The sequence below is a fragment of the Microtus ochrogaster genome, chromosome 21, assembly GCF_000317375.1.
Source record: "Microtus ochrogaster isolate Prairie Vole_2 chromosome 21, MicOch1.0, whole genome shotgun sequence".
NCBI lineage: Eukaryota > Metazoa > Chordata > Mammalia > Rodentia > Cricetidae > Microtus > Microtus ochrogaster.
Genome location: NC_022022.1, coordinates 48,684,839 through 48,693,587, shown reverse-complemented (window position 1 = coordinate 48,693,587; position 8,749 = coordinate 48,684,839).

The following is an 8,749-nucleotide window of genomic DNA, read 5'->3' as shown; positions in this document are numbered from 1 at the left end:
TTGTTTTGTTTTGTTTTGTTTCTAGGTATTGTTGGCCTGTAATTTCAGTAAGTAGAGAGTGATACTTTTAAAACTATGTTCAATTGTGTCCAACCCTTTAAAATGCAGGTCTGACATTTCAACTCGGGTCATCATACACAAGGTGCAAGCATTTTATCTCAGTAGCTCTTTAACTTTTTTCTTCATCTGCAACACAAAAAAATGGCAAGCAACTCTACTTTGGGCTGTTTTCTTAAAATGAATGAATATAACTCTTGCAGAGCACATTCAAGAAATGCTGGCTCACGTTTTTTGTTTTCAGACCTCTGAAGCATACACTCTGGAAAAATAGTGTGTTTACATGAAACCTTCACTGTGTCCAGAGGGAAAAACCCAATCAGCATTTGATGAAGTCATTTCACCCAGTGAAGGGCACAACAGGTAGAGGTTGGTGCCGCATTCGGATCATTGATAAAATTAAGCATCTGTGACAGCATGAGGTTTGGTAGGTGTTGCTACTGCTGCCACATTAGCTTTCCTGAATGATTAATACCCAGAAAGCTATTTTTGATCTTAGTCCAGGCAGTGACTAGCATCACCCTAGAAATCTGTCCCGAGGCTATAGCCTTAAGTGTCTTAGCTTCGCACATTTCAGAGAAGTCTTGGGCCTTAAAACCTTCAGGAAGCTGAAGCTGCTCAGTGTGGATTCCCAGCAGGGAACACTCCTGGCCACTAGGAGAGGAATTTGAACACCTTGGTAGAAAGGGACTGGGAAAGAGCACAATGATTGGCTGTTTTTGTTTTCTTGCTGACATAATTCTTACTTCATCTTAAAATGATTGTTCTTTTACACACCCCATTTTGGCCAAGTATATGCTACAGGAAGAAAAGCTTTAAGATTCTTTTACCAAAAGTTGTTTGCATCAAACTAACTTTAAAAAATTTGAGAAGCCTTTGCTTGTGCACACAATATTTATTTCTACTTTATGCTTCACATAAAATAAAGGCAGGATGCTTCATCTTGACAAATCATTGTTCTCATTAGTTCTTTAAGTACTTTCTAAGCAATTATCATCTTGTTTGTTTAGGGATAAACAGTAGGAGTTTGATGTATTTCTTCTTTGGTGCTAAAATCTATTTATTAAAAATAAGATGAATCATTCATATCCCATATTAATTTATTCCTTTAAATTGCTTCTTCTCACAAATTGTTGTTTTTCTCCTGCATGGATTATCATGCTGATGGCCAATAGTAACTCAACACATTGAGACAAGTCTTGGGTACCAAAGACTTCCCTCTTATATATCTTAGAAGCAGCCACAGTAAAGATATTTTCTACATATTAAGATGAAACTGAGGTATTCAGAAGATTTGTCAAATGTTTCAAATACATAAGTAAAGTAGACATAAATGGATTATATAGTTTAGACACAGATCATATGCCATACCATTGTTTGGTCCCAGTGTGCAATGGCCTAAGGTTAAACATGGCTTCCATAAGTATCTAAAGCTAAAATCTAATTTCCTCCTTTACCAATTATATTACTCATGAACATCAAAGGTCTTTAGTTTATCTGACACCAAATGTAGAAGAGTCTAGACATAAAAAGAGATAGAGCCTTGAGACAAAAGAGAAAACAACATAAAATTGTAATCAATCTCTCTTTCTATAGTTCCATCATATACATATATATTTATATAATATATCTAATATAATGTGTTATTATATATGCTATATTGTATATAGAATATAACATATTGTATATGTTCATTATAATATGTAATATATATTAATATAGAACATATTAATATATAAATATAATCCCAACCCTAATTCTAACCCTTAAATCTAACCCTAACATATTATATTGTATCATATATACATATATATAGTATCATATATTTTTTTTTCTTCACTAGCTATTGTGGAAACATGAAATCACAGTCTTAAGAAAAATGTCATGCCATTAACTCCTTAACTCAATCTCAAAATAGAAATTATTCAGACTATTGTCTTTTTTCAAATGTTTGTTTTCACTTTGGTATCTTTCAAAATGAATATTTTTATACTTTACATGTTTTAGAAAAACCCATAATTCAAAAAGTTATATTGTATGGGACAAACAAACAAACTCACAAATTCTTTTACCCATACCTGTACCTTCTGTCCAGATTTCTCTTCTTGAAGTAAACAGTAATGCAAGCTACTGACTGTCCTTTCAAAAAATGTCTCATTCATGGGAAAGTAGGATTGTATAATATATCATTTCTATGTAGTTTTGCTTTACTAAGTAGTCACTTGATGTATCTGTTTTATACCCTGTCCAAGCTATGTGAAAGAATTCTGACTGGCAATCCCTCACAAACCCCTTGCAGTGGAGAAGGTAGTTCCCCCCAAAGAAAAGCTAGACAAAGTCCTTAAAGGAGAAGATATTCAGGACAAATAAAAAACAGCAGGAGGTGGTGACCATAGTCAGTGTTCCCAGACTTTTGTGAGCCAGATTACATAGAACATATTTTTGCAATAGATCTCAGCTTTCCCAGGACAAGAAGTTAAATTTCAGCTTAGCTCTTGAAAAGCAGAAAATAGGAATATACACTTTGAAGGCATAAATGAATAATTTTTACTTGCTGAATATTTTTTCTCAGGACTGTCAGCAAGTCCCACTTAATAATGCCATAATATTTCCATAAGATTTTCTCTTCACTGAACAGGGCTTTCCCATGTGTTAATGTTTTTCTTTTCTTATTTCTTTAAATCACAGTAAACACTCTATGTTATGTGGACTTCAGTTAGAAGATTATGCTGTTTATTTGTTTTAAATAGATGTAGCTGGTTTTAAAACTTTGGTCCTAAAGGAAACCCTGTCCTTTGTTGCCATAGCAAAAGACATAAAGTAGGATGGAAAGGCTACATAAATATTTATCTAAGTCACCAAACAACAGATGTCATTCTCAATTTGGAAGAAAGCTCACCCGTCCACAATACTTTCAGATATCAGGGCAGTGGGGTGTGAAAGGACACACACCAGGATTTTCTACTTCGAGAAAATACAGGTGCAAAGCACTTGGAGACACTGGGGTTGAATAACATTTACAGAAAAATCATTGACTGAAACTGGGTTCATTCACTAGAACCTAATAAATCAAATCAAACTTACACCAAAGTTTTTATGTAATTCGAGTTATTGTTTATATCACTCATACGTGGCTTAATAAGGATCTCCCCTGCATTTAACCCTGTGAGAAAAGTGGCCTGGTTGAGGCCAATGCCAAACAATCTCATTTTTTATATCTTTTTCCTTCTTCAACACCCTTCCTCTTCTCACTTCCTTGGAAGACACATCCTCTTCCACAGGAATTGCTAATAAAAAATGGATTTTTACACTAACTTGGTTGTGATTTTGTCTTTTGACATGCTCACTGCATTTTACCCTTTGTTAGGTACTAAGGCAAAGTTGAGTCTCCCTGGAGCGCTTCTGAACATTCCAGGGGTAAAAAGAAAAAAAAAATCTTGTCTTTTGTATATTTTAAATATTTTAAATGTATTTTCATGCAACATGTGGAAATTCTTAAGTTAGGGCTATGCCTAGAATTACACTGTTTTTGTTCAGTTTTTAAAACTGAACATGAAGGTACACAGTAAGCACACTCTTGGGATGCTCCTCTTTGGGTAATTATTTAAAGGTCTGACTGTCAGTTCCTGGGACCCTTGGCAATCAGTAGAACTTTTTGGAGAACTGACAGGATAGAAAGTCTTGGAAGATGTGTTCTTCCTTCAGGGGGGATTGCCAGATAATAGTCTCTTCATTTTCTCCTTGCTTCTCTGTCACAGTGAGGTGAACATACTGTTTCACTACTCATTTCATAGATATGTCACCCTATCATGTCATGGACCTAGAAATATGACCTTAGTGCAATGAATTGAAATCCCTGAAACTGAGTCTAAATGAAACTTTCCTATATTGAGATAATTTCACCAGGTGTTTTGTTATGGCTATGGAAGGGTATCAACAGAGAAGTCTCCTGTCCTATAGCTTCTACCTCTGAACTAAAGCATGCCTGTTAGAAGGAGAAGTCAGACTCATAGTAATCAAGAATTCGCTACAACTTACTCTGCTCAGAAAATTAATAAAAGTAATGAAACTCAGAGAGTTCTAAGACTGACACTTTCATCTAAGGTAACACAGAGCATAAATATTGCTTTGGAGGAAGAGAAGTGATATGGAATTCCTCTCTGTGTGCTGTGAGTACCATTGGTTAATAAAGAAACTGTCCTGAGCATATAGCCGAGCAGGGCAGAACAGAGCTAAGCAGGGAAAACTAAACTGGATGCTGTGAAAAGGAAGGTGGAGTTTAGGAGAAGCCATGAAGCCTCCACCAGAGACAGACACAGCGGAACCTTAGATGAAAATCATAGCTTGTTATATGAAAAGGTTGACATTAAGCCTTGAAAAACAGATTGTACCTATTAAATCTCTTGAGATCAAATGCTTGATATTTCAAAACTAGTTAGGTGAGCCAGTGGTAAGAAAAACAAAAATTAGCAGTATCATCAAGTAATAAGACATTTCTAACAATAAATTAGACAACATAGCCAGCATCATCATGGTGTACATATTAATCACTGAGTCCAGAGTATCTTTTCCATTCATAATTTAGTTCATCCTACATAGCACTGAGCACCTAAAACACAAGGAATCGATTCCTTTATGAATTAGAATGGCAACTGCATCATCTCAAGCATAACTTGCTGCAATTTACCTACTCTGTATTGTCAATGAGGTTTCTGCTTTCTACTTTGTCACTTGTTCCCTGGGGCTTCATAGTATAAGCTGCCAAGAAAATAAAAAGGTCATTATATGCATATGGCTACAAAAATATTTTGTATAGATTTAAAAATGTAGTGCTCCAATTTCATACATTCCTATAACACAATCATAACCACCAAAACCTTATTTTATCACAGTTGAACTAGGCATCATTTTGTTTTCCACTATTTGCATATGAGCTATTAACATAATGACATTCTTTTTCTTCGTAGAAATTATACTAGAAAATATCACTTATACTAGGGGATTTCAAGTCACTCCTGCTATTAATATTTTCAATGTTGGCATCTTATGATAACATTATTAATAGGATGGAATTATTTTCTGTTGGTTAAGATTCTATTTGTTTTTTTGTAAGTAAGAAAAGTGCTGTCCATTAATTTGTTCTTATTTTTCTTTTGCAAAAAGGTTATCCAACAAGATTGTTAGCATAGTTCTTAGAGGTCTCATGCCACACTCGTTGACATGCGTATCTGATATTATCAATCATAATACTTTAAAAGTCAACACTGTGAAAAATTGTTTTTAAAAGTATAGCAAAGTACCTTATCTAATCAGCCAAATGCTTCCTTAAAAGGTAAAGTTTAGCCCTGTCTCTACCTCTGTGCCTTCTGTGCTTAGCTTCAGGCTGTTTGTTGTCTTAAATAATGTTTACCTTCAGAGTGCACATCCCCCTGATTTCTAGGACATAGAAATCCATCCAATGGGGAAATACAGCTTTCTTCTCAGTAAGATAAATATACCTTCCTCACAATCTTCTTTAAAATAATATACATTAATCTGGAAATAAGAAGCTCAGGTCCTCACAATTTCATTGAGTCCATAACCCTAGCACAAACCCCCAAGCAGCCTGGCTCTGGATTCAGAGCCGAAGAAAGAAACACATTCTGGAAATGGGACTGGAGTCGGGGGAAGAGACCATTGTCCCCAAACCTAGAGCTGGAGAAAAGTCCCATCAGGCTTGAAAATCCCATTTCATCATAGGGAGCAGCCAATCCCAAGCCTGGAAGTCTGGTATTCACCCACCCCCTTTTTTGCACTGCTAGAGGTATTTCTTCTGTGGTTCCTGATGGTGCAGTTTCTGCTCTCAATTGCTGCTGCTGCTGTTTCTGCTGCTGCTGCTGCTGTTTCTGCTCTCAATTGCTGCTGCTGCTGCTGCTGCTGCTGTTTCTGCTCTCATTGCTGCTGCTGCTTTGAAGGACTGAGGGACCTGACTTAACTCTCATTAAAGACTCTTTGTTTTTGTATAGGATATGGTCTCATGGCGATGTTTTGGGGACCTAGATTTGGACATAACATGAAACCCTATCAAATGGTTAAATAATGGCATCTAATATGCCCAAAATGTCCACACATGTCTACTTTCCCGTCCACATACCCAAGTGGCCACAAAAATTTCTGAAAGTTTATTTAGATAAATAGTAGTACCTTTAAGGAATCATTAAAAACTATTCCCACGCGCATTTTACCAAATTGTGAATGTACTAGCATTATAAACAGGGAAAAAAATCACACAGAAACAAATGATATAACTTTGATCCTGGGAAATAACTGAATAAAAATTAACTTAGTTTTTAATTGTCGTGAATATCAAAGCTGACCAGGTGTGGCACACATCTCTCCATGAGGGAGGTAAGTCTTTTAAAGAGCATTAGTTGCAAATACTTAAAAATTTCACCAAGTGCAGAAAGTCGGCTTTTGACTACATATTCATTTACAAGAATCTTGTAAAACAATAAAAACGTTACAATTAAACCCTGAAGTGAATTGTTTTCATGCCAAGCATTGTGGTGGGATTTGCCTTGGACTTAAACAGGAGGAAATTCAATCATTTTTCTACAGCATGAGTTATTGTTAATATCACCAAGTGTTTTCTTGATGGCGTCTAACACTTTCCACTTCACAATCTGTCTGTTCCTTAGCTGGAATACTAAATGCTTACAAATCAAAACAACAAAACCTGCCATCAATGACTTTGATGAGTAAAGCCATTAACAGCCTATTAAAATTAGTTCAGTGCACTAAGGTACAGAAAGAGTGAAGTGACAACTTTTGATTTTGCTTCTTTCATTTATTTTGTTAATTTGAGGTATAATATTACTATCATAATTTTCTCACTTCACAAAATAATAATCAACATAGTTAGGAAATAATCATAACAAAATGGCAATTGTTGACTATAAGCCTTGCCAACCTAGACCCTGACTTACCAAAAACTCAAAATTTTCCCTTCTTCATTTGGGTTAACATTTTATAAAAATTATTTTGTATATAGTGTTATTTTGCTAAATGCATTAGCCTTCTGGTAGAATTGAATTATAATTATTGAAGTCTGTATAATGTTCAAAAGTCCCTCATGGTCAATTATAGAGTTTTTGTTCGAAGAAAGCTGCAGTTTCTTTAAATCCATTATTTTCTACTTATGAGTGTGTTTGGAAATTTATGTTTTAGACCTCCCGTACCTCAGGTTCCATATACTAAGCATGTACGCAGCAGCTGGTGAATATCTATTTGGTAATATTGTTAACTGGAGATTTCATGTTCCAGTTTATGTGCATTGGCAGAGAAGAGGTAGTAGCTTGCGGAATACTTCAGGACTCTTTGCACTATGGTTTGTTTATATGGAGTTCTAGATATAAAGTATAATCTAATTTGTGTGGTCATTTAGGGAAGCTGTAAGAACATTCTGGTCTGTGATACAAGCAAATATTACAATTTCCCTTCTCAAGACCTGTGAAACTTATTGTTCAATGAATAGATTAACTGATAAAAGAATAGAATTGGTGAACCACCAAGAACGAATTTCACCACTCTGTAATTGTGTTGGCGTATGTATGTCCTGTGAAAACATGACATATATAAAAGACTCTTTGTTCAAATACATTCATTTATAGAGTTCCTGTGCTCTCCCGTGGATTCACAAACTGAACATAAGTCTAACAACACATATCCCGTATCTTATTTTGCTGAGACTTCCAGTCTTGGCCAGTTGTTCTAAGGAAGCAAGAACTGTGACATGGAGGCTGGCCTGGCGTAATTCCTTATGTAACGGATGAACAAGAGAACATTTATAGTGAAAGGTTCATGAATTTTCAGCACATCTGTTGTTATTGTCCCCAAAGGCCGCCTTCCGTTAAGTCTTCTATTTTCCAGACATTTTTCTGTTTTTCCAATCCACACAGTACTTTGATCTGGCAGGAAGCGAATCAAGTTGCCTTTTATAACCTGTCTGCACCCGCTTCTGCAGGTGTGGTGAGAGAGGGCATTTTCTGGACGGAAGGAAAGAACTCTGTGGGACTCATTGAGCCGGGCATCTCCTCCCAGCAACTCAGCAGTCACTTTGGGGCTCTTTCATGAAGCCTATCAGTGTGGGCCTTTCTCTTCCCTATCAGCATGGCTGCAGTTAGGGTGAGTATGGAGCTTGTGATGTCTTTCAAGCGAATTATTTGAGAGGACAGCTCTTTTACAATAACTGTGTCAATTTCTTTACTTAGTCATAGTATTCTGACTTTATTTATAGTTTTACCAACTTAATACTATGTGATTTTATGTTTTGCTTTAATGAACAACTTTTGTCACTGTTATTTTATCTTATAATACTCTATTTATGTGTTTGATTTTTGCTGTATGCGTGCACTCAGTGGTAACAGCCATAGCTGTGTAGGGTTGGTTTCACTTGATCTCTGTTCAGTGTATCCATCAATATCAGGCTCAAACAAAACCCACATCTGCAGTAGCTCACAGTCCCTGATATTGGCAGGCTTTGCATGCTGTCCCTGTCCTTCTGCACTCTTGCTTCAACCAACAGGGTAGGATGCTTTCCTGGAGCTAGGAAAATTATTCTACAGCCTTTAGAATATTGAAACTTTTTGTAGCTATGCAGTCAGCATTAGCAAATAGACAAGTTGTGTTTTTTTTTTTTTTTTTTTTTTTTTTT